Source organism: Salvia splendens, chromosome 16 (genome assembly GCF_004379255.2).
Source record: "Salvia splendens isolate huo1 chromosome 16, SspV2, whole genome shotgun sequence".
NCBI classification, from domain to species: Eukaryota; Viridiplantae; Streptophyta; class Magnoliopsida; order Lamiales; family Lamiaceae; genus Salvia; species Salvia splendens.
The window spans coordinates 10,463,644-10,489,720 of NC_056047.1; the positions used below are offsets into that span (position 1 = coordinate 10,463,644).

The window sequence follows — 26,077 nt, forward strand, 5'->3', positions numbered from 1 at the left end:
CTACTCAAAGAATTCGCTGCTAATACCATCTTGAGGCCCAAACGCCATCCTTTGGAACAGTCGGATTTCTGCAGACTGCGTTCTGGGGCTGAATACTTGGCTCTCCCCCACTCTCATTCCGTTTGTCAGATCTGTTGTAGCCATCGTGTCCAATGCCCTCACCACCTGAACAACATATATACAGATTGATAAAAATAACAAATGCCATTACATCCATGTTTGTTTCTCTTGTCATAATATTTTGCTGTAGTAACAGTGTTATTACCTGTCCCATCTGTGGTCTCTTGATAAATGAATGGCGCACGCACGCTGCTGCAGCTTCAATCATCCGAAACATCTCACTCTCGACATATTGTTTTTCAAGCCTTGGATCAGCCAACTTCTCGAAGTCTTGTGTCACAATTGCTTGAGATAGCAAAGGCCGAGCCTGCAACGAATTTGGTTTGATGTTTTAAAATAAAGAGAGATTCTTAGCTAACAGAAATTACCATGCAAAATGCACCTTTTAACTACAATTTTTTGCTAAATGTAGTAACTTAGCACTTAAAGCAGACATAAAAGAAGCAACTGTACCCCAGCACATATACCACACCTCAAGGCTGATTTTTTTTATACTTCCTACTTGGAAGCCCATCATATGATACTACCTACAAGGCTATAATCACCTCAATAAAATAGATAGAATGGATTGTTTGACAAAATAGGTAGAATGGATTCTCGATACACACATGTAGCCCATGCTGCAATTGCTAGAGAAAATATGTACTAGTACAACTTAATAAAATGTCTGAAGCAATTATGTTATGCATACAACAGCCGTTCAGAAATTCTCCTGCATGCACTCCTGGATCCTGTTACCAGTACTAGACACACACAGCAACATAACAACTGAAACATATACAAAAACAAACAAACAGTTGTTTTGGAGGAGAAACTACCCGGAATCTTTGGTTCTAATTATTTCAATAGAAGCATTCTAGTCTAACAGCTCAAAAATATTGCAACAGCAATCAAGTGGTGCAAATGGATGCAAAAATATGGGTTGACCAAGTGGCAAAAAGACGGACATGAATGCAGAAACACATTTTAATTTCACAAACACTCATGCATGCTAAAGCAAGAATTCTCAGGCATTACAGCATATAGTTGCACACGTCTGTTGATGAAGCGGCGAATTTTTGATGTTTGTAAATGCAGGAAATAAATGAAGATCAACACAGAGATTTTACGTGGTTCGATTTACTGAGGTAAATCTACGTCCACGGGGAGAAATGGGGGCAGGTTTGTATTGCTTGATCTGCGAATTACAGCTTACAACACTGGCCTGCTTTATGATATTCTCTCTAGAGAGCTTTTTAGAATTTAACAGAAGAAGCAGAAGCCCTTATCTATCTGACCTAGGTTCTATTTATACAGTGAACCAAGATCGTGGCATGCAGCATTTATTAGGTAGTGGATGTCGTGGAGATCGTGGCGACCTTGCATGGGTCCACTATCCTGCATGAGTTAATGACTGCTTGACACCACTAAATAGATCGTCGGTGTAGTGGAGGTGGAAATCTTGCATGAGTCCACTATCTCCTAGTTCGGTCGAATACTGAGACCGAACTGCTGAATTATTGCCGAGCAGCTTTTGCCGATCTGAGAGTAGAGCTTGATGCCGACCTGAGAGCAGAGCTTGATGAGTTGGCTTTCACCGAGTTGTAGGCTGGGGCCGAACTCTTTGGTTGTGCCGAACTGAACTCTTTAGTCACGCCGGACTGATACTCTTTAGTCATGCCGAACTGATACTCTGTCTTGGGCTTTACTGCTGTTGGGCTTGTTTAGTACGTACTCCATCACTACCCCCCCCGAAAAGCGAAGTGAATCACTTCGGCATTCTGGATAAAAGTATGGGGTAAGTTGATGTTTGTCCACGGTCTCATGAAGTGAACTCTTCTTTGATCGGACTTGGTTTGTGTCCTAATTTGGCGAGTTTTATCGCTCGGATCGGACTTTCCGTTGTCCTAATTTGGGGATCGGACTTTCCCTTGTCCTAATTTGGGGATCGGACTTTCCCTTGTCCTAATTCGGCGAGTTTTATCGCGTGGATCGGACTTTCCCTAGTCCTAATTCAGGCAAGTTTTATCGCGAGAATTGGACTTTTGTTGCAGTTCGTTTCAGACGAAGTGCTTGTTTAAGCTGAATTGTGGTCTTGTATCCTCTTTAGAAGCTTTGACGCACAATCGTGGGCTTGTTGCAGCTCGTTTCGGACGAACTGCTTGTTTAAGCTGAATTGTGGTCTTGTATCTTCTGTAGAAGCTTTGACTCACAATCGTTTAGCTTGTATATGTTCTAAGAAGGGGATCAGCCTTCGAAGAACAAGATACCTCAGTTACATTTGTAAGAGACGACACTCACATAGACAGACACAACGCACGTAAGACAAACAAAAACGCACATAGGCAAAGAGAGCAAATAAAAAACAAGGAAAGCACATAAGACTGACTGACTGGACTGTCTCTTACAAATGGAACTTCTTGAGGTTGGAAATGTGCCATGTTCGGGGTACCTGTTCTCCTGACATGTGAGCCAATTTGTAAGACCCTTTGCCGAGGACTTCTGACACCCGATACGGACCTTCCCATGTGGGTTCGAGCTTGCCCAGCTTTTCTGCTCGGCTTACTTCGTTGTTTCTCAAGACGAGATCTCCCACTTGAAATTGCAGCTTCTTCACCCTTTGGTTGTAATACCGGGTTACTTGCTCCTTGTACTTGGCTGCTTTTATGCACGCCAATTCTCTTCTTTCTTCGGCTAGATCTAATTCGGCTCGCAGTCCATCATCATTCATTTCTAAGGAGAAATGTAGAGTTCGTGGACTGGGTACGCCGATCTCAACCGGAATCACGGCTTCAGTGCCGTACACCAGACTGTACGGAGTTTCACCGTTGGAGGTTGTGGGTGTAGTTCGGTAGGACCATAGGACTTGAGGGAGATTTTCTACCCATTGTCCTTTGGCTTGTTCTAACCGAGCTTTTAACCCTTTCACCAGGATACGATTTGTTACCTCCGTTTGTCCGTTTGCTTGTGGATGAGAGACCGAAGTGAACCGCTGTTGAATATTCAGCTCTTGGCACCAATTCTTGAACGTCTTATCGGTGAACTGAGTCCCGTTATCCGAGATGAGGATGTGGGGTATGCCAAATCGGCACACTATGTTCTTCCAGACGAAATCCAATGCCTTCGAGCTCGTTATCGTAGCTAATGGTTCAGCTTCCACCCACTTCGTAAAGTAGTCCACGGCAACGATTAGGAACTTCATTTGCCGAGGAGCTTGAGGAAGTGGTCCCACTATGTCTATGCCCCATTGCATGAAAGGCCAAGGGCTTTGCATAGTGGATAGATCGGTCTGCGGCATCCTTGGGATATTTGCATGGATTTGGCACTTCGGGCATGTCTTGACGAGCTGCACTGCTTCTTGTACCAAGGTTGGCCAATAATATCCCCATCTTAGAACTTTTTTAGCTAAAGCTCTAGCTCCGATGTGGCTGCCGCACGATCCTTCATGAACTTCTCTGAGGATGTAGTCCGTCTCTTCTGGTCCTACGCACCGCAATAACGGCTGGAGGTAAGACTTTCTAAAGAGGACTCCTTCATGAAGTTCATACCGAAGTGATCGGCACGTGATTTTCCGAGCTTCTCTCTTATCCTCGGGCAATTGTCCCTGATCCAGATACTGCAAGATCGGCGTCATCCAGTTCGGCGAGTTAGATACTGAATGTACCTCGGCTTCATCAATGCTTCGATGCATTAATTCTTCCGCCTTTGAGCTCGGATCTGAGGCCAACTTACTTAAGGTATCTGCTCGGCTATTTTCCGCTCTGGGAACGCGGATTATCCGAAAATAGGAGAAACTTCGGCTGATGCTTTGCGCTTTGTCCAAATACTTCTTCATTCTCTCGTCACGGGCTTCACTTGTACCCAACATGTGATTCACTATGACTTGTGAATCACAATGGACTTTGAGAGATTTGACGAGCAGACTTTGCGCTAACTGGAGTCCGGCAAGGAGGGCTTCGTACTCGGCTTCATTATTAGTAGTGGGGAATAGGAACCGAAGTGAGTAGGTTACCTCGTGTCCGTCGGGAGCGATGAGTAAAATACCAGCTCCACTTCCCATCTTGTTTGAAGCTCCATCTACGAATCCGCTCCAGCAGTCTGGCGGCTCTACTTCGGATTCCAAGGGCTGTGCTAGTTCGGCATCGGCAGACTTTTTCTGTTCGGCAATGACAGGGATTGCTTGATCGAACTTGGCCTCTGTAAGAAAATCTGCCAAGGCTTGTCCCTTGATGGCTTTCCGAGGTAGGTACTCGATCGAGTGTTCTCCCAGCTCTATGGCCCATTTGGCGATTCTGCCTGATGCTTCTGGCTTGGTCAAAACTTGCCGAAGAGGCAGATCGGTTAAGACGCATACCTTGTGAGCATAGAAGTATGGCCGCAGTCTCCTTGCTGCATTTACTAACGCCAGAGCAATTTTTTCCAGAGGTTGATACCTTGTTTCTGGACCTCTTAATGCTCGGCTTGTAAAGTAGATGGGAAACTGCTTTAGGCCTTCTTCTCGTACAAGCACCGCGCTGATGGTTTGATCTGAAGCCGCTAAGTATAAGAATATTACTTCGGCTTCGGTTGGAGCAGAGAGAATTGGAAGCTCGGCTAGATAACTTTTGAGCTCGTCAAAGGCCTTTTTCTGCTCGGCTCCCCACTCGAACTTTGGTGCTTTTTTCAACACTTTGAAGAACGGCAGTTGCTTTTCGGCTGCTTGGGAAAGGAATCGATTCAGTGCGGCTAGACATCCGGTTAGCCTTTGCACGTCATGTATGGACTTCGGCATTGCCATGTTTTGAATGATTTGAACTTTTGAAGGGTTTGCCTTGAGTCCGTCCTTTGAAACCCAACAACCCAGAAATTTTCCTGAATCTACCAAAAAGGTACATTTTTGGGGGTTGAGTTTGAGGTTGGCTTTTCGGAGCACGTCGAGAGTGGATTTGAGGTTGTCTTCGTACTCCGAAGTGCTTTTGCTTTTGACAACTATGTCGTCGACATACACTTCAACCTGTTTCCCGATGAGGTGCCGAAAAAGCTTGTCTACCATCCTTTGATAAGTGGCTCCGGCATTCTTTAAACCGAATGGCATCTTTTTATAAGCGAAAATGCCGAAATCGGTGATGAAAGCTGTTTTCGGAGCGTCACTCTCATCCATCAACACTTGGTGATATCCTTTGTATAAATCAAGAAAACAGAAAATTTCGAAACCGATCAAAGCTTCTACTTTTTTATCTATATTCGGAAGGGGATAGCAATCTTTTGGACAGTGCTTGTTTAGATCGGTAAAATCTATGCACATCCGCCATCCTCCTCCTTTTTTCTTGATCATCACAGGATTGGCCACCCAAGAAGGATATTTCACCTCGAATAGTACATCCGCTTTTAGTAATTGGCGGACTTCGTCATGGATGACTTGGCTTCTTTCTGCCGCAAAGAGTCTTTGCTTCTGTTTTACTGGCCGGATTGAAGGATCAATATTTAACCGATGAGTGATTACCTCGGGGGGCACTCCGGTCATGTCCAACGGAGACCATGCAAAGACATCTTTGTACTCCTTGAGGAGCTGAATGGTCTTTTCCCGGAGTAGAGGCGTTCCTGCGAAGCCGACTTTGACCGTTTTGGATGGATCATCTTCGTATAACTGAACGGTCATTGAGTTCGGCCCTGAAGTGACTTCGGTCATCTCGCTTGCCTCCGACTCCGGTTGCTGTGATTGCTATGCTTGATGGTGCTGAACTGATTGCTCGGCACTTTTAAGCGCAATCTGCAGACATTCTTTTGCTCTTTTTTGATCACCTCGGATGACCGCTATCCCACCTTTAGTGGGGATCTTGATGGTGAGGTGATAAGTAGAGCAAACGGCCCGAACTGTGTTGAGCCAGTCCCTCCCCAGGATGATGTTGTACGGAGACCGAGCTTTCACCACAAAGAACTCGATCATCGTATTGGAGCTTGTAGGCGCTTTTCCCACCGTGATCGGAAGGCTGATAATACCTTCAGGGCGGGTGTCCTCCTGGGCGAAACTTTTCAGAGGAAGTGGAGCCGGACTGAGCCGAGCTGGATCCACTTCCATTTTATCGAAACATTCTTTAAAAAGAATGCTGACTGACGCTCCTGTATCCACAAATACTCTGTGGATCAGTTTGTTTGCCACTCCGGCTTGAATGACAATAGCGTCTTGGTGAGGAGAGATGGCTGGGACGGGATCGGCATCTGAAAATGTAATCACTTCGTCTTTCTTCAGCCTTTTGTGTGTTGGCTCCTCTTGATTGGAACCTCTGCGTTCTGCTTTTAGGGACGACTTAGTCTTCCCGGCAGGGAGAGCATCAATAGTCAGGATTACTCCATCGTATTGCGGCTCGTCGTCGTCTTCGGGATCCTCATGCCTTTTCGGATCCTGAGGATTGCAGTTCGCACTTCTCTGCCTTTTGTTCTTTTTCGGCTGCTTGCTTTGGTATTTTTTTAACGTTCCTGTTTTCGGCACTCCTCGGTATCATGACCGTGGGTTTGATGGAAGGAGCAATATTGATCCTGAGGTCGCCGCGCGGCTGATTTCGTCATCCGCTTTGGTCTTTCGAACATATCGGAATGTAGTTCGAAAATTTCCGCTCTTGACTTGTTCAGTGGTACGAACTGAGCGGGCGGCTTCTCAGGATTGAGACGTGGCCCCAATCTGCCTTGTACCGGTGCCCTTTGAATTCTTTCAAAAGGAGTTCGGCGAGGAAGCACCTGGTCGCTTTGATCGGGCTTCCTTTTGTCTCCTTGGGATGAGCTGTCTAACGACCGTTTTCGACGGTCTGCCTCATCCGCACGAGAAAACTGGTCCGCAATGTCCCACATTTCTTGAGCTGTTTGCGGACCGCACTCCACGAGCTTTCTGTAGAGAGCTCCGGGCAGGATTCCATTTTGGAATGCCGAGATGATAAGTAGATCATTGAGATTATCTACTTGTAGGCATTCCTTATGGAATCTCGTCAGGAAGTCGCTGATCTTTTCGTCGCGACCTTGACGTATAGAAAGCAGCTGAGCCGAAGTGATTCGGGCTTCCGCTTTCTGAAAGAACCTCCTGTGGAAAGCATCCATGAGATCTCGGTAGGATCTGATGCTGCCTTGAGGAAGGCTGTCGAACCACCTTCTGGCGTTCCCGATGAGTAGCTCGGGGAACAGCTTGCACATGTGGACCTCATTGAGACCCTGGTTCGCCATATTATATTGATAGCGTCCCAGGAAGTCATGAGGATCCTCCAGCCCGTCATAAGTCATTGACGGTGTCCGGTAGTTCCGCGGCAAAGGAGTTCGGGTGATATCGTCCGAGAACGGAGTCTTTAATGCTCCGTACATGGCGAACCCGACATCTCTTCGGTACGGAGGAGATGGAGTTCTCCTGTGGTTCCGGTACCGAGGAGGAGCAGGAACATGTCGGGGTTGAGGATTCTTTCTCCTGGAAGACACGTCACTACTGCGGTAGTGACTTTCATGTCTGGATGAGGAGGGAGAATCCGTCGTTGTCTTCTCCGGCTGTTGGCTCTTCTGCAGGAAGGTTAAGAACTCCTCCTGCTTCTCGGCCAAGAACAGCTTGACAGCTTCGTTTAAATCGGGCTGCTGGGAAGACTCAGCGCGATGACTCCTGGAGTGGCTTGTTCCTCCTTCGTGAGAACCGGAGGTAGATGTCTCCCGAGGCCGTTTTTCAGACCTGCGAGCTGGACTAGCTTCCTCACGGTTATCACGAACGGTATTATGGGTGTTATGTGATCTGGTATGCATTTTTTTTTTGGGGTGGAAAAAGGATCAAAAATTCGCTTTATCACAAATTTGGTTCTCTGGTTCCCACAGACGGCGCCAGTGATGAAGCGGCGAATTTTTGATGTTTGTAAATGCAGGAAATAAATGAAGATCAACACAGAGATTTTACGTGGTTCGATTTACTGAGGTAAATCTACGTCCACGGGGAGAAATGGGGGCAGGTTTGTATTGCTTGATCTGCGAATTACAGCTTACAACACTGGCCTGCTTTATGATATTCTCTCTAGAGAGCTTTTTAGAATTTAACAGAAGAAGCAGAAGCCCTTATCTATCTGACCTAGGTTCTATTTATACAGTGAACCAAGATCGTGGCATGCAGCATTTATTAGGTAGTGGATGTCGTGGAGATCGTGGCGACCTTGCATGGGTCCACTATCCTGCATGAGTTAATGACTGCTTGACACCACTAAATAGATCGTCGGTGTAGTGGAGGTGGAAATCTTGCATGAGTCCACTATCTCCTAGTTCGGTCGAATACTGAGACCGAACTGCTGAATTATTGCCGAGCAGCTTTTGCCGATCTGAGAGTAGAGCTTGATGCCGACCTGAGAGCAGAGCTTGATGAGTTGGCTTTCACCGAGTTGTAGGCTGGGGCCGAACTCTTTGGTTGTGCCGAACTGAACTCTTTAGTCACGCCGGACTGATACTCTTTAGTCATGCCGAACTGATACTCTGTCTTGGGCTTTACTGCTGTTGGGCTTGTTTAGTACGTACTCCATCATCTGTCCTTGTGGATTATGTATAAAACATATTCATAAACTTACATATTCAACTAAGCTCTCAGCCTCTAATGGTCGAGATTTATCTACAGGCTTGCGTCCAGTAATTAACTCTAAAAGCACCACTCCAAATGAATATACGTCGGACCTTTCAGTCAACTTGCCACTAGATGCATATTCAGGAGCCATGTACCTGACACCCCAATAAATTCAGGTATAAGAGAAAATCAATACTTAAAATGCTTCAGCTAGTTTCCATAAAAACATCAACACCAATGGCAGATCACTTACCCAAATGTTCCCATAACACGTGTGGTAACATGTGAATTTGTATCCAAAGCTAATCTAGCCAATCCAAAATCAGAAACCTAGAAATGTAGACAGATAAGAACTGGAGTTACATATTTGATACTCTAAATAGGTATTTGAATATAAATATATATCGTGTGCAAGAAAATACACATACCCGAGCTTCAAAGTTACTATCTACAAGGATGTTAGATGACTTTATATCTCTATGGATGATACGAGGATGGCCTGAAGATCCACCCACATATATTAATATTCTTTTACAATATATGCAAATGGACTATTAAAATGTTCAGAGTAGTAGATGAAATTTGTAAAGTACAAATTGTGTTATTCTATTTGTATTGATTTACTTTGTCGCCAAATGATGGAATCTTTATCAATCCCTAAAAAATGCCTCTAGGTTCTTTACACAGAAAGAGAAGGAAAACTATAGATCAATTAAGATGAAAAACACAAAGCCGTGCTTTAAGCATCTTCTGATTGGCCGGAGTATGTAAACATCTAAATATTGGCACTATGATATTCCTATTAACTTCCAGTAGCGCAATCCTCCTATCCATTCAAGCAGATGCTTTCTTCTTGCTGAACTATTTGGAAGAAGTTACTTCACTCTTTTGTCCCTTCTTTGAGGAACATGGAGAAACTTGAGGCAACATCTTATCAAGTTTAAATCAACATCATCACAATGCCTATGATACTGCTATTTTATGTTTATGTTTCTGAGAAAATGATATAGTATATACAAATCAATTCTTACTTAAATCCAATATATATATGCCTAAAAATGGCAAAAATGTCGCTTGTTCCAAGTAAAAGAGAGAAGAAAACAAGTTAAATAGCTTACATTCTTCGTGAAGGTAAGCTATTCCACGAGCTGCACCCAGAGCAATCTTTACACGTACAGCCCAATTCAGAGCAGACATACCTTCACCTGAAACAAGTTATAAGAGGATAAGAAATCATTTATGCAGAAAGGAATCCTTCAAAATTGAAAAGCAAAATTTACCATGAAGGTGGAAATAGAGATTATTATTAGGAACATATTCATACACAAGCAGCCTTCTGTTTTCGTTTATGCAATAACTGATGGGGTACGTACTAAACAAGCCCAATAGCAGTGATGGCCCATCAGCCCAAAGCCCAAGGAAGAGTATCAGTTCGGCATTACCAAAGAGTTCGGCCCCAGCCTACAGCTCGGTAAAAGCCGACCAATCAAGCTCTACTCTCAGATCGGCAAAAGCTGCTCGGCAATAGTTCAGAAGTTCGGTCTCAGTATTCGACCGAACTGGAAGATAGTCAACTCATGCAGGATCACATGCAGGATAGTGGATCAAGCACAGAGATAGTGGACTCATGCAGGATCTCATGCAGGATAGTGGACCCATGCAGGATCTCCATGACCTCCACGACATTCACAACCATCATTAGTGGTGATGCAAGCCACGATCTTAGTTCAATGTATAAATAGAACTCAGATCAGACAAAGAAGGGTTAAGTTCTCTAGAGATCAAAGATAAAATAGCAAGTCTGTATTGTAAGCTGTAGAAAACAGATCAAGCAATACAACTCTGCCCTCTTTTCTTCCCGTGGACGTAGATTTACCTCAGTAAATCGAACCACGTAAATCTCTGTGTCGTGGTCTGTATTTTCCTGCATTCATCACCATCAAAAATTCGCCAAACCATCACTGGCGCCGTCTGTGGGAAACAGAGAACCAAATTTGTGATAAAGCGAATTTTTGACCCTTTTTCCACCCCAAAAAAATGCATACCAGATCACACACTACCCGTAATACCGTTCATGAAAACCATGAGGAAGCTAGTCCAGCCCGCAGGTCCGGAAAACAGCCTCGGGAGACAGCTACTTCCAGTTTTCACGATGAAGGAACAAGCCGCTCAAAAGGTCCACACACCGAGTCTTCCCAGCAGCCTGATTTGAATGAGGCTGTCAAGCTGTTCTTGGCTGAGAAGCAGGATGAGTTCTTAGCCTTCCTGCAAAAGAGCCAACAGCCGAAGACGAAAACGGTGGATTCTCCCTCCTCCTCCAGACATGAAAGTCACTACCGCAGTAGTGCCGTGTCTTCCAGGAAGAAGAATCCTCAACCCCGACATGTTCCGGTTCCTCCTCGGTACCGGAATCACAGGAGATCTCCATCTCATCCATACCGAAGAGATGTCGGGTTCGCCATGTACGGAGCATTGAAGACTCCGTTCTCGGACGATATCACCCGAACTCCCTTACCACAGAACTACCGAACTCCGTCAATGACTTATGACGGGTTGGTGGATCCTCATGACTTCCTGGGACGCTATCAGTATAATATGGCGAACCAAGGTCTCAATGAGGTCCATATGTGCAAGCTGTTCCCCGAGCTGCTTATCGGGAACGCGAGAAGGTGGTTCGATAGCCTCCCCCAAGGCAGCATTAGATCTTACCGAGATCTAATGGATGCTTTCCACAGGAGGTTCTTTCAGAAAGCGGAAGCCCGAAGCACTTCGGCTCAGCTGCTTTCTATACGTCAAGGTCGTGACGAAAAGATCAGCGACTTTATGACGAGATTCCACAAGGAATGCCTACAAGTAGATGATCTCAATGATCTACTTGTCATTTCGGCATTCCAAAATGCAATCCTGCCCGGAGCTCTCTACAGAAAGCTCGTGGAATGCAGTCCGCAAACAGCTCAAGAGATGTGGGACATTGCGGACCAGTTTTCTCGTGCCGATGAGGCAGACCGTCGAAAACGGTCTTTAGACAGCTCATCTAGAGAAGACAAAAAGAAGCCCGATCATAGCGATCAGAGGCTTCCTCGCCGAACTCCTTCCCCACTAAAGGAGGGATAGCGGTCATCCGAGGTGATCAAAAAAGAGCAAGACTGCAGATTGCACTTAAAAGTGCCGAGCAATCAGATCGGCACCATCAAGCATAGCAATCAAAACAGCCGGAGTCAGAGGCAGGCGAAATGACCGAAGTCACACCGGAGCCGAACTCCATGGTGTACGGCACTAAAGCCGTGATTCCGGTTGAGATCGGCATACCCAGTCCCCGAACTCTAAATTTCTCCTCAGAAATGAATGATGACGGACTGAGAGCCGAACTAGATCTGGCCGAAGAAAGAGGAGAATTGGCCTGCATAAAAGCAGCCAAGTACAAGGAGCAAGTAGCCCGGTATTATAACCAAAGGGTGAAAAAGCTGCAATTTCAAGTGGGAGATCTCGTCTTGAGAAACAACGAAGTAAGCCGAGCAGAAAAGCTGGGCAAGCTCGAACCCACATGGGAAGGTCCATATCGGGTGTCAGAAGTCCTCGGCAAAGGGTCTTACAAATTGGCTCACATGTCAGGAGAACAGGTACCCCGAACATGGCACATTTCCAACCTCAAGAAGTTCCATTTGTAAGAGACAGTCCGGTCAGTCAGTCTTGAGTCCTGTTCGGTCAATGTGCTTTCTTTGGTTTGCTTGGTCTTTGTTTGTCTCTGTGCGTTTTGTCTGTGTGTTTTGTCTGTCTCTGTGCGTGTCGTCTCTTACAAATGTTACTGAGGTATCTTGTTCTTCGAAGGCTGATCCCCTTCTTAGAACATATACAAGCCAACGATTGTGAGTCAAAGCTTCTAAAGAGGATACAAGACCACAATTCAGCTTAAACAAGCAGTTCGTCTGAAACGAACTGCAATAAGCCAACGATTGTGAAGTCCAAGCTTCTAAAGAGGATACAAGACCACAATTCAGCTTAAGAATCAAGCACTTCGTCTGAAACGAACTGCAACAAAAGTCCGATTCACGCGATAAAACTTGCCTGAATTAGGACAAGGGAAAGTCCGATCCACGCGATAAAACTCGCCGAATTAGGACAAGGGAAAGTCCGATCCCCAAATTAGGACAAGGGAAAGTCTGATCCAAGCGATAAAACTCGCCAAATTAAGACACAAGCTTAGTCCGGTCAAAGATGTTTATTTCATCAGACCAAAGACGAGTCCGGTCAAAGATGTTTATTTCATCAGACCAAAGACGAGTCCGGTCAAAGATGTTTATTTCATCAGACCAAAGACGAGTCCGGTCAAAGATGTTTATTTCATCAGACCAAAGACGGGTCCGGTCAAAGATGTTTATTTCATCAGACCAAGGACCAAGTCCGGTCAAAGAAGTTTACTTCATAAGACCAAGGACCAAGTCCGGTCAAAGAAGTTTACTTCATAAGACCGAGGACAAGTACGATGAAATTTTTTCGCTAAGCTGTAAATACACAGTGTTAGAAGCGAAAACAAAATTTCATTTTTCAAATCTTGTTCGGCATACAACTCCGCTACCCTACAAAATGGCGTTACGCTATTACAAAGGACTATTCTACTGTCCGGGGTTGCTAAAGTTGAGCCACCTATTCACAAAATCCTCGTGAAGCCGAGTTCGGGCGTTCTCGGCAGCTGAAGAATAAGCAGGTCGACGAGATGCTCTAATCGACCTACCACCTCTTCCCTGAGCCCGGGAAGCTCTAGCACCTCGGCGGCGAAGAGTCTCTTCACGAAGCATTTGTTGATCTTGCTCACTCATAATCACAGCTCCTCTACGAACTTCAGTCCGTCCTTGTCTTGACGTTTCCGGCCGTTCCTGAGTTCGTTGCTGACTTGGAGTAGGGTTTTGAGCAAGTGAATCAGGGGTTTGAGCTGGAGTGTGACCATCTGTTGACGGGAAATGCCTAAGGAATCTCTCGATTGAGGGACGCCGGGAAAGAATGATGTCGTACCGAGAAGCCCAGCGCCGCAATGATTTCACGACTTGTTGGCAAGCCGAGCTCTCCAACGCATTGTTCCTCCGGAGTACATGATATTCCTCCCACAGTTCGTCAACTCGTTCCTGAACTTCAGAGATGGTCATTCCCCCGCGCCTGCAGATGAAATCCTCATACGCAGTCCTCTCAGCGACGGCAGTGTTCAGCTCGGCCTCCAGATCTTTCTTTTCGGACTCTAAGTCCTTATTGTCGGCCTCCAGCTTCATTGAACGAGCCAAGAGTTCGTCATTCTTCATCTGGTCAGCTATAGCTCTTTTCTCAGCTTCGTCTAAAGCCGAAGAGTACAGCCGCTTCCAGTGAAGTACCTCCAGCTCCTTGAGAGTTAAGAATACAAAGCAGCTACGTCAGTTCGGCATTTCAGCTTACCGAGCAGGTAGTAAACCACAACAGGAGTAAGAGAGTACGAAAAGCTATACGAAGACACAAGGGTAGACAGAAGAATTTTTTCATACATAAGGAAAAATTTTTCTACACAAGGAGGGCTTCAAGGCCATCTTACAAGAAGGAAGAAACTAAACTAGGAGAAGGGAGACGAAATCATACTCCGCCAGCTTCGTCTCCGGCTCCTCGGTGAGGTTCAGCTTCCTTCTCCTTGTCTGCCTCAGCTTCAGCCTCGGCCTCCTTGCTCCCCCCAGCCTGCTCGGCGCCCCCATAGCCGATCTGCTGCGCCTCCTGCTCGGCCTGCTCATCACCGACCAGCTGCTCAAGCTGCTCGGTCTCACCCTCTCCGTGGAAAATTGGAGCGGGTGAAACTGACCCTATGGAGGCAAAGATAGCCTCCATATTCTCATCGCAGTCAGCTCGGCAACTACGAACTTGGTCTGCAGAAAGCAGGACCGAGGACGAAGCAAGCTCCTCAAGCACCGGCAGACTCTGAAGCCGAGCTGCTATCTCTCGGCCGTACAGCGGCAGGATGACTTCGGGACCCTGCTCGGCTTTATCGGTCATCAGTTTCAGCAGATCACCGACAAAGGCTGAAAATTGGTTGCTCAGAAAGAGTTTCTCCGCGAAAGCACGGAGAACCTCCCCTTGGGCAACCACGGCGGCAGCATCCCTCCGTTTTGTCTGCTCTCGCTGAATGACGAGCTGGTTTTTGGCAAACTGAGCTTCATCCTGGGCCGAAATCCTAGCAGCTCTGGCTTTCTCAAAGTTTGCCTCAGCCTGCTCGGCCCGGTGACAAGCAGCCGCCAACTTCCTCTGCATCTCAGCATAGTCGTTGGACGCTTTGGAGAGTTCGACGGCGATGAGCTTGGAGAGCATATCGTTCCTCTGAAAATGGAAAAAACAAAAAGTCAACAGAGGGGCCACAAAAAATACAGGAAAAAAGCAAGGCCAGAAAATCAAGAAGAGAATTCACCTCAGCGAAGTCCGTGGGCCATAAAAAGGGCTCACAGATATGTTCCGACGGAGGCGCCAAGACCACGTCTTTCTCTGGCGCTCTCGGGGGCTTCTGGGTCTTCCCCTTCCTACTTGCTGAAGTCGACTCCGGCTTCTTTGGATCCGAAGAGGTCTTTTGCCTCTTCGGATTCTTCTCGGCATCAGGCGCCGAGCTGGTAGCCTTCTCTTTCTCCGGCTCCTTAAGCTCGGAGGATTTGCGGCTAATCTTATTCAGCATGTACACTGCCAAAAAGCAAGAAAGCAAGGTTAGTTTTCGCCGCTAAAGCAGTAAAGCATAAAAAAGAAATCCTCACCCTCAGTTTCTTCGTCCGAAGACGAGATATTGAACACGAGGTCGCCCTTGACGAGCTCAGTTTCCGAGTACTGTTTCCTAATCATAGGAATCTTATTGAGCTCGCCCTCGAGCTCGGCCAACGGTTCTAACCGAGGATGAGGAATCACGGACTTCGGCCCTCTCCAAGGAAAGCCCGAAGCCGAAGTCCTATTATAAAAAAAGAAACGGTTTTGCCATTTCGGCCACTTGGTTTTGCAGAAGGCCCTAAAAGGCTGTAAGGGGATCAAGTAAAACCAAGATCCCTTCCTTTTAAACTGGAAAAAATTAAGGATTGCCCGCAGAGACAGATCCTTATCTAGCCTACGGAGTTCGGCAGCAAAAGCCGACAAGTGCCTCCAAGAATTCGGAGTCACCTGACCTAAAGGGAGTTGAAAAAAATCAAGAAGCTCTACAAAAGGTGGGGGAAGAGGGAAACGAAGCCCGCATTCTAAGCAGGCTTCGTAAACGGTGGCATAACCCTCCGGCGGGTCGTTAGCCCTATGATCATCGTCGGGAACCACCGCCTTCCCCCCGGGAAGAAAATATTTTTCGTGTAGAGATATCACGATGTCCTTACTCAAGACGCTGTGAAAGTATTCTACAGTCTTCTCCCCGGACTCTTTCCGGCTAGAAGACCCCTTACCCCTTTTCCTACCGCTACCTGACTCAGAAGAAGAACAAGAAGACATAGTTCTTACTCTTCGAAAGTCTGAAGAAATTCTCAAAAAATTCTTGAAAGCGGAAGAAAATTTTTACGCGAAGGAGATAGAGTGCAGAAGAAGCTATAGCAAAAGTGTTCAACTGATGAAGAAAGGACGTATTTATCAGATTCGGAGAAGATTTCAAAATCATCGCACCGTTTCGAATCCCACCTTTTCAGGATTCAACGGCCGGATTTTACTGTCGCATTTAATGCAGTCACGCGCAAGGCACGTCCCCTGACGTCAGCCTCCCCCGTACCTTTATCCAGAATGCCGAAGTGACTCGCTTCGCCGAAGTGATTCACTTCGCTTTTCGGGGGGGGTAGTGATAGGGTACGTACTAAACAAGCCCAATAGCAGTGACGGCCCATCAGCCCAAAGCCCAAGGAAGAGTATCAGTTCGGCATTACCAAAGAGTTCGGCCCCAGCCTACAGCTCGGTAAAAGCCGACCAATCAAGCTCTACTCTCAGATCGGCAAAAGCTGCTCGGCAATAGTTCAGAAGTTCGGTCTCAGTATTCGACCGAACTGGAAGATAGTCAACTCATGCAGGATCACATGCAGGATAGTGGATCAAGCACAGAGATAGTGGACTCATGCAGGATCTCATGCAGGATAGTGGACCCATGCAGGATCTCCATGACCTCCACGACATTCACAACCATCATTAGTGGTGATGCAAGCCACGATCTTAGTTCAATGTATAAATAGAACTCAGATCAGACAAAGAAGGGTTAAGTTCTCTAGAGATCAAAGATAAAATAGCAAGTCTGTATTGTAAGCTGTAGAAAACAGATCAAGCAATACAACTCTGCCCTCTTTTCTTCCCGTGGACGTAGATTTACCTCAGTAAATCGAACCACGTAAATCTCTGTGTCGTGGTCTGTATTTTCCTGCATTCATCACCATCAAAAATTCGCCAAACCATCACTGGCGCCGTCTGTGGGAAACAGAGAACCAAATTTGTGATAAAGCGAATTTTTGACCCTTTTTCCACCCCAAAAAAATGCATACCAGATCACACACTACCCGTAATACCGTTCATGAAAACCATGAGGAAGCTAGTCCAGCCCGCAGGTCCGGAAAACAGCCTCGGGAGACAGCTACTTCCAGTTTTCACGATGAAGGAACAAGCCGCTCAAAAGGTCCACACACCGAGTCTTCCCAGCAGCCTGATTTGAATGAGGCTGTCAAGCTGTTCTTGGCTGAGAAGCAGGATGAGTTCTTAGCCTTCCTGCAAAAGAGCCAACAGCCGAAGACGAAAACGGTGGATTCTCCCTCCTCCTCCAGACATGAAAGTCACTACCGCAGTAGTGCCGTGTCTTCCAGGAAGAAGAATCCTCAACCCCGACATGTTCCGGTTCCTCCTCGGTACCGGAATCACAGGAGATCTCCATCTCATCCATACCGAAGAGATGTCGGGTTCGCCATGTACGGAGCATTGAAGACTCCGTTCTCGGACGATATCACCCGAACTCCCTTACCACAGAACTACCGAACTCCGTCAATGACTTATGACGGGTTAGTGAATCCTCATGACTTCCTGGGACGCTATCAGTATAATATGGCGAACCAAGGTCTCAATGAGGTCCATATGTGCAAGCTGTTCCCCGAGCTGCTTATCGGGAACGCGAGAAGGTGGTTCGATAGCCTCCCCCAAGGCAGCATTAGATCTTACCGAGATCTAATGGATGCTTTCCACAGGAGGTTCTTTCAGAAAGCGGAAGCCCGAAGCACTTCGGCTCAGCTGCTTTCTATACGTCAAGGTCGTGACGAAAAGATCAGCGACTTTATGACGAGATTCCACAAGGAATGCCTACAAGTAGATGATCTCAATGATCTACTTGTCATTTCGGCATTCCAAAATGCAATCCTGCCCGGAGCTCTCTACAGAAAGCTCGTGGAATGCAGTCCGCAAACAGCTCAAGAGATGTGGGACATTGCGGACCAGTTTTCTCGTGCCGATGAGGCAGACCGTCGAAAACGGTCTTTAGACAGCTCATCTAGAGAAGACAAAAAGAAGCCCGATCATAGCGATCAGAGGCTTCCTCGCCGAACTCCTTCCCCACTAAAGGAGGGATAGCGGTCATCCGAGGTGATCAAAAAAGAGCAAGACTGCAGATTGCACTTAAAAGTGCCGAGCAATCAGATCGGCACCATCAAGCATAGCAATCAAAACAGCCGGAGTCAGAGGCAGGCGAAATGACCGAAGTCACACCGGAGCCGAACTCCATGGTGTACGGCACTAAAGCCGTGATTCCGGTTGAGATCGGCATACCCAGTCCCCGAACTCTAAATTTCTCCTCAGAAATGAATGATGACGGACTGAGAGCCGAACTAGATCTGGCCGAAGAAAGAGGAGAATTGGCCTGCATAAAAGCAGCCAAGTACAAGGAGCAAGTAGCCCGGTATTATAACCAAAGGGTGAAAAAGCTGCAATTTCAAGTGGGAGATCTCGTCTTGAGAAACAACGAAGTAAGCCGAGCAGAAAAGCTGGGCAAGCTCGAACCCACATGGGAAGGTCCATATCGGGTGTCAGAAGTCCTCGGCAAAGGGTCTTACAAATTGGCTCACATGTCAGGAGAACAGGTACCCCGAACATGGCACATTTCCAACCTCAAGAAGTTCCATTTGTAAGAGACAGTCCGGTCAGTCAGTCTTGAGTCCTGTTCGGTCAATGTGCTTTCTTTGGTTTGCTTGGTCTTTGTTTGTCTCTGTGCGTTTTGTCTGTGTGTTTTGTCTGTCTCTGTGCGTGTCGTCTCTTACAAATGTTACTGAGGTATCTTGTTCTTCGAAGGCTGATCCCCTTCTTAGAACATATACAAGCCAACGATTGTGAGTCAAAGCTTCTAAAGAGGATACAAGACCACAATTCAGCTTAAACAAGCAGTTCGTCTGAAACGAACTGCAATAAGCCAACGATTGTGAAGTCCAAGCTTCTAAAGAGGATACAAGACCACAATTCAGCTTAAGAATCAAGCACTTCGTCTGAAACGAACTGCAACAAAAGTCCGATTCACGCGATAAAACTTGCCTGAATTAGGACAAGGGAAAGTCCGATCCACGCGATAAAACTCGCCGAATTAGGACAAGGGAAAGTCCGATCCCCAAATTAGGACAAGGGAAAGTCTGATCCAAGCGATAAAACTCGCCAAATTAAGACACAAGCTTAGTCCGGTCAAAGATGTTTATTTCATCAGACCAAAGACGAGTCCGGTCAAAGATGTTTATTTCATCAGACCAAAGACGAGTCCGGTCAAAGATGTTTATTTCATCAGACCAAAGACGAGTCCGGTCAAAGATGTTTATTTCATCAGACCAAAGACGGGTCCGGTCAAAGATGTTTATTTCATCAGACCAAGGACCAAGTCCGGTCAAAGAAGTTTACTTCATAAGACCAAGGACCAAGTCCGGTCAAAGAAGTTTACTTCATAAGACCGAGGACAAGTACGATGAAATTTTTTCGCTAAGCTGTAAATACACAGTGTTAGAAGCGAAAACAAAATTTCATTTTTCAAATCTTGTTCGGCATACAACTCCGCTACCCTACAAAATGGCGTTACGCTATTACAAAGGACTATTCTACTGTCCGGGGTTGCTAAAGTTGAGCCACCTATTCACAAAATCCTCGTGAAGCCGAGTTCGGGCGTTCTCGGCAGCTGAAGAATAAGCAGGTCGACGAGATGCTCTAATCGACCTACCACCTCTTCCCTGAGCCCGGGAAGCTCTAGCACCTCGGCGGCGAAGAGTCTCTTCACGAAGCATTTGTTGATCTTGCTCACTCATAATCACAGCTCCTCTACGAACTTCAGTCCGTCCTTGTCTTGACGTTTCCGGTGAAGAGTCTCTTCACGAAGCATTTGTTGATCTTGCTCACTCATAATCACAGCTCCTCTACGAACTTCAGTCCGTCCTTGTCTTGACGTTTCCGGCCGTTCCTGAGTTCGTTGCTGACTTGGAGTAAGGTTTTGAGCAAGTGAATCAGGGGTTTGAGCTGGAGTGTGACCATCTGTTGACGGGAAATGCCTAAGGAATCTCTCGATTGAGGGACGCCGGGAAAGAATGATGTCGTACCGAGAAGCCCAGCGCCGCAATGATTTCACGACTTGTTGGCAAGCCGAGCTCTCCAACGCATTGTTCCTCCGGAGTACATGATATTCCTCCCACAGTTCGTCAACTCGTTCCTGAACTTCAGAGATGGTCATTCCCCCGCGCCTGCAGATGAAATCCTCATACGCAGTCCTCTCAGCGACGGCAGTGTTCAGCTCGGCCTCCAGATCTTTCTTTTCGGACTCTAAGTCCTTATTGTCGGCCTCCAGCTTCATTGAACGAGCCAAGAGTTCGTCATTCTTCATCTGGTCAGCTATAGCTCTTTTCTCAGCTTCGTCTAAAGCCGAAGAGTACAGCCGCTTCCAGTGAAGTACCTCCAGCTCCTTGAGAGTTAAGAATACAAAGCAGCTACGTCAGTTCGGCATTTCAGCTTACCGAGCAGGTAGTAAACCACAACAGGAGTAAGAGAGTACGAAAAGCTATACGAAGACACAAGGGTAGACAGAAGAATTTTTTCATACATAAGGAAAAATTTTTCTACACAAGGAGGGCTTCAAGGCCATCTTACAAGAAGGAAGAAACTAAACTAGGAGAAGGGAGACGAAATCATACTCCGCCAGCTTCGTCTCCGGCTCCTCGGTGAGGTTCAGCTTCCTTCTCCTTGTCTGCCTCAGCTTCAGCCTCGGCCTCCTTGCTCCCCCCAGCCTGCTCGGCGCCCCCATAGCCGATCTGCTGCGCCTCCTGCTCGGCCTGCTCATCACCGACCAGCTGCTCAAGCTGCTCGGTCTCACCCTCTCCGTGGAAAATTGGAGCGGGTGAAACTGGCCCTAAGGAGGCAAAGATAGCCTCCATATTCTCATCGCAGTCAGCTCGGCAACTACGAACTTGGTCTGCAGAAAGCAGGACCGAGGACGAAGCAAGCTCCTCAAGGACCGGCAGACTCTGAAGCCGAGCTGCTATCTCTCGGCCGTACAGCGGCAGGATGACTTCGGGACCCTGCTCGGCTTTATCGGTCATCAGTTTCAGCAGATCACCGACAAAGGCTGAAAATTGGTTGCTCAGAAAGAGTTTCTCCGCGAAAGCACGGAGAACCTCCCCTTGGGCAACCACGGCGGCAGCATCCCTCCGTTTTGTCTGCTCTCGCTGAATGACGAGCTGGTTTTTGGCAAACTGAGCTTCATCCTGGGCCGAAATCCTAGCAGCTCTGGCTTTCTCAAAGTTTGCCTCAGCCTGCTCGGCCCGGTGACAAGCAGCCGCCAACTTCCTCTGCATCTCAGCATAGTCGTTGGACGCTTTGGAGAGTTCGACGGCGATGAGCTTGGAGAGCATATCGTTCCTCTGAAAATGGAAAAAACAAAAAGTCAACAGAGGGGCCACAAAAAATACAGGAAAAAAGCAAGGCCAGAAAATCAAGAAGAGAATTCACCTCAGCGAAGTCCGTGGGCCATAAAAAGGGCTCACAGATATGTTCCGACGGAGGCGCCAAGACCACGTCTTTCTCTGGCGCTCTCGGGGGCTTCTGGGTCTTCCCCTTCCTACTTGCTGAAGTCGACTCCGGCTTCTTTGGATCCGAAGAGGTCTTTTGCCTCTTCGGATTCTTCTCGGCATCAGGCGCCGAGCTGGTAGCCTTCTCTTTCTCCGGCTCCTTAAGCTCGGAGGATTTGCGGCTAATCTTATTCAGCATGTACACTGCCAAAAAGCAAGAAAGCAAGGTTAGTTTTCGCCGCTAAAGCAGTAAAGCATAAAAAAGAAATCCTCACCCTCAGTTTCTTCGTCCGAAGACGAGATATTGAACACGAGGTCGCCCTTGACGAGCTCAGTTTCCGAGTACTGTTTCCTAATCATAGGAATCTTATTGAGCTCGCCCTCGAGCTCGGCCAACGGTTCTAACCGAGGATGAGGAATCACGGACTTCGGCCCTCTCCAAGGAAAGCCCGAAGCCGAAGTCCTATTATAAAAAAAGAAACGGTTTTGCCATTTCGGCCACTTGGTTTTGCAGAAGGCCCTAAAAGGCTGTAAGGGGATCAAGTAAAACCAAGATCCCTTCCTTTTAAACTGGAAAAAATTAAGGATTGCCCGCAGAGACAGATCCTTATCTAGCCTACGGAGTTCGGCAGCAAAAGCCGACAAGTGCCTCCAAGAATTCGGAGTCACCTGACCTAAAGGGAGTTGAAAAAAATCAAGAAGCTCTACAAAAGGTGGGGGAAGAGGGAAACGAAGCCCGCATTCTAAGCAGGCTTCGTAAACGGTGGCATAACCCTCCGGCGGGTCGTTAGCCCTATGATCATCGTCGGGAACCACCGCCTTCCCCCCGGGAAGAAAATATTTTTCGTGTAGAGATATCACGATGTCCTTACTCAAGACGCTGTGAAAGTATTCTACAGTCTTCTCCCCGGACTCTTTCCGGCTAGAAGACCCCTTACCCCTTTTCCTACCGCTACCTGACTCAGAAGAAGAACAAGAAGACATAGTTCTTACTCTTCGAAAGTCTGAAGAAATTCTCAAAAAATTCTTGAAAGCGGAAGAAAATTTTTACGCGAAGGAGATAGAGTGCAGAAGAAGCTATAGCAAAAGTGTTCAACTGATGAAGAAAGGACGTATTTATCAGATTCGGAGAAGATTTCAAAATCATCGCACCGTTTCGAATCCCACCTTTTCAGGATTCAACGGCCGGATTTTACTGTCGCATTTAATGCAGTCACGCGCAAGGCACGTCCCCTGACGTCAGCCTCCCCCGTACCTTTATCCAGAATGCCGAAGTGACTCGCTTCGCCGAAGTGATTCACTTCGCTTTTCGGGGGGGGTAGTGATAGGGTACGTACTAAACAAGCCCAATAGCAGTGACGGCCCATCAGCCCAAAGCCCAAGGAAGAGTATCAGTTCGGCATTACCAAAGAGTTCGGCCCCAGCCTACAGCTCGGTAAAAGCCGACCAATCAAGCTCTACTCTCAGATCGGCAAAAGCTGCTCGGCAATAGTTCAGAAGTTCGGTCTCAGTATTCGACCGAACTGGAAGATAGTCAACTCATGCAGGATCACATGCAGGATAGTGGATCAAGCACATAGATAGTGGACTCATGCAGGATCTCATGCAGGATAGTGGACCCATGCAGGATCTCCATGACCTCCACGACATTCACAACCATCATTAGTGGTGATGCAAGCCACGATCTTAGTTCAATGTATAAATAGAACTCAGATCAGACAAAGAAGGGTTAAGTTCTCTAGAGATCAAAGATAAAATAGCAAGTCTGTATTGTAAGCTGTAGAAAACAGATCAAGCAATACAACTCTGCCCTCTTTTCTTCCCGTGGACGTAGATTTACCTCAGTAAATCGAACCACGTAAATCTCTGTGTCGTGGTCTGTATTTTCCTGCATTCACCACCATCAAAAATTCGCCAAACCATCAATAACCAACAAGTGTAACCAAATGGCGGTGGTGTATACGACTTATTATCTCAACTTCCGACCTAAATTCCCGCTCTCCCTGCCCTCCGCCAATCTTTAACTGCTTAACCGCTACATCACTACCATCCGCAAAGGTTCCTTTATACACACACCCAAATCCACCTTCACCCAAGAGATTCTGGGATGAAAATCCATCTGTTGCCTAGACTAGTTCTTCATAGCTGAACCATGTCCTAGACCTGCTGAAGCCACCAGGGTCATGATAGGGTGAACAGATGATATCTATGCTAGAGCCACTTCTGTTTCTATGTTTTGACATTTGCAACTTCAAAAATGCAGGATCTGGGCACATGGAAGAAAACTTAAAATTCCATAAGAAGAGGATACATGACCATGCTGATATTCTAATTTGCATTTTCTAATATATGTACCTGATTCGTGGGAAGAAGTCGGCACAATGTAACCACCATGGTTTCCTCTTTTTCGCCATCTCCAACAGCATCCCACCAGGAAAAGAAATCCTAATAAACCAAATACTAAAGAAAGTACCAAGTTGGCCTCAACACTAATGCCATCACCACTAAGACGCACTGAAAATGTTGGTGTATTACCGGAACTATTGGTGCTCGGATGGGATGGTGGTAACCTAGAGGGGGGAGGAGGTGGATGTTTTAGTATTGAAGGTGCATGGGGTGACACTGGTGGTGAATGTTGTGGAGGTGGTGGAGGAGGTGGGGGTGAGTTTAGTGGAGATGGTGGAGGTGATGTTTGTGGAGGTGGTGGAGGTGAGCTTTGTGGTGTGGAGGTGGTGGAGGTGGTGTTTGTGGAGGTGAGCTTTGTGGAGGTGGTGGAGGTGATGTTTGTGGAGGTGGAGGTGGTGAGGGTGGTGGAGACAAACTTGCTGGGGGGTCTGGTGGTGGTGAACTATTAGGGGGCATGTGTGTTGGTGATTCCACAGCAGAAGGTGGGGGACTGTTTAATGACGGAGGTGGGGGTGGAGGGTATTCAGTAGTAGGAGGAGGCTGAACATCTACTGGTGGAGGCGGTGCAGAGCTAACTGGTGGTTTAACAGGAGGTGGAGGTGATACTAGAGGTGGATGAAGTGGTGGACTTAAAGACGGAGAAGCCAAGGGTGGTGGCTCGGGCATTGGTGGAGGAGGAGGGATTGGGGGAGGGGAACTCTTCAGTGGTGGCGGTATTGAACCCTGAGGATCATCAGGAGGAAGAGGAGGTTGTGTAGAAGATGCAGATGACATCTCACCAGCCACCAACAACCCCTTGATACACTAACTTTGTCGCTACTTCTATACACAAATTTACTTACACTTGAATATCATATACAAAAACCACAATGTAGCCAAGCAATTGCACTTCTCCGAACAATCAAACCGTCAAAAAATTGCCATCAAACTAAAATTCCCTTTCACGCACCTAGTCTATTATTATGCATGAATCACTGTATTCTCACGAACTTAAGAAGCAAAAACACATGGCAAATTGGCAATCGCCAAATGAAACAACGATCACCACGATCTGCAGGGAAAGCAGTACTCATCCTCAATTCTACGCAAGACCTAGTCGCCAAAACGTCAATTAACGTCATAACCCGACTGAATTCCGATACAGAAATCACGTAAATCAGTGCATATAGCTGCAGGATCACAACTTTATTATTTACACAAATCAGGAAATAAAAAATGTCACACTTGAGAATCACTGCAACGAGATGCGAAAAGCAGCCATGCATCGGAAAAGACATGACAGATGTGTGACATAACGCATCTATAGTGGTGCGGATGTCCCGGCGGACATCCCGACGGACTTCTCAAAAATACCTTCTGCCACGTCATAAGTACCTCCCACACTGTCACGTCATAAGGACATCCCACTTCACAATGGCGGACATCGGCAATAATAAAAATTCACAAATTCACCAAATTAAACAATTTACAGAATTAAAATTTCGACACGAATACGGACGGAGAAAATGCAATGATAATTTCATTAAATAAAAAAAATTAAAAAAAATACATTTCAACAAAAAAATACAAAACAAATTACATTGTAAATATCAACGACGACCCCTCCGCGCCCATAGCTTTTCAATTATATTGCTCTGGAGTCGAATATGGGCTTGTCGTTCGCACATGTCGGCAAATGCACGGACTCGATCGGCCTCTTCATGGGGTATCCCCATACGTACATTGGCGGTGGCCACTCTGTGGCTTGGACCGGGAGCATCAACATCATCATTGGCTCAATCAGTCAGTGCTGGACCATCATCTTCGACAATCATGTTGTGCATGATAATACATGCGTACATGATATTAGCGATACTGTCAATATACCACTGCCGTGATGGACCCTTCACTGCCGCCCATCGAGCCTGGAGCACACCAAATGCCCGCTCCACATCCTTGCGCGCTGCCTCCTGACGGCCCTCAAAATAGATCTTCTTTTCGTCTGTTGCGCATCTGATCGTCTTCACAAAGACGGACCACATAAGGT

At 46.8% G+C, this 26,077-nt stretch overlaps 1 pseudogene; it reads right to left on the minus strand.

Moving 5' to 3' along the window:
* LOC121770165 lies at nt 1-24,825 on the minus strand (annotated as a pseudogene).
* Nucleotides 24,826-26,077: the final 1,252 nt, after the last annotated feature.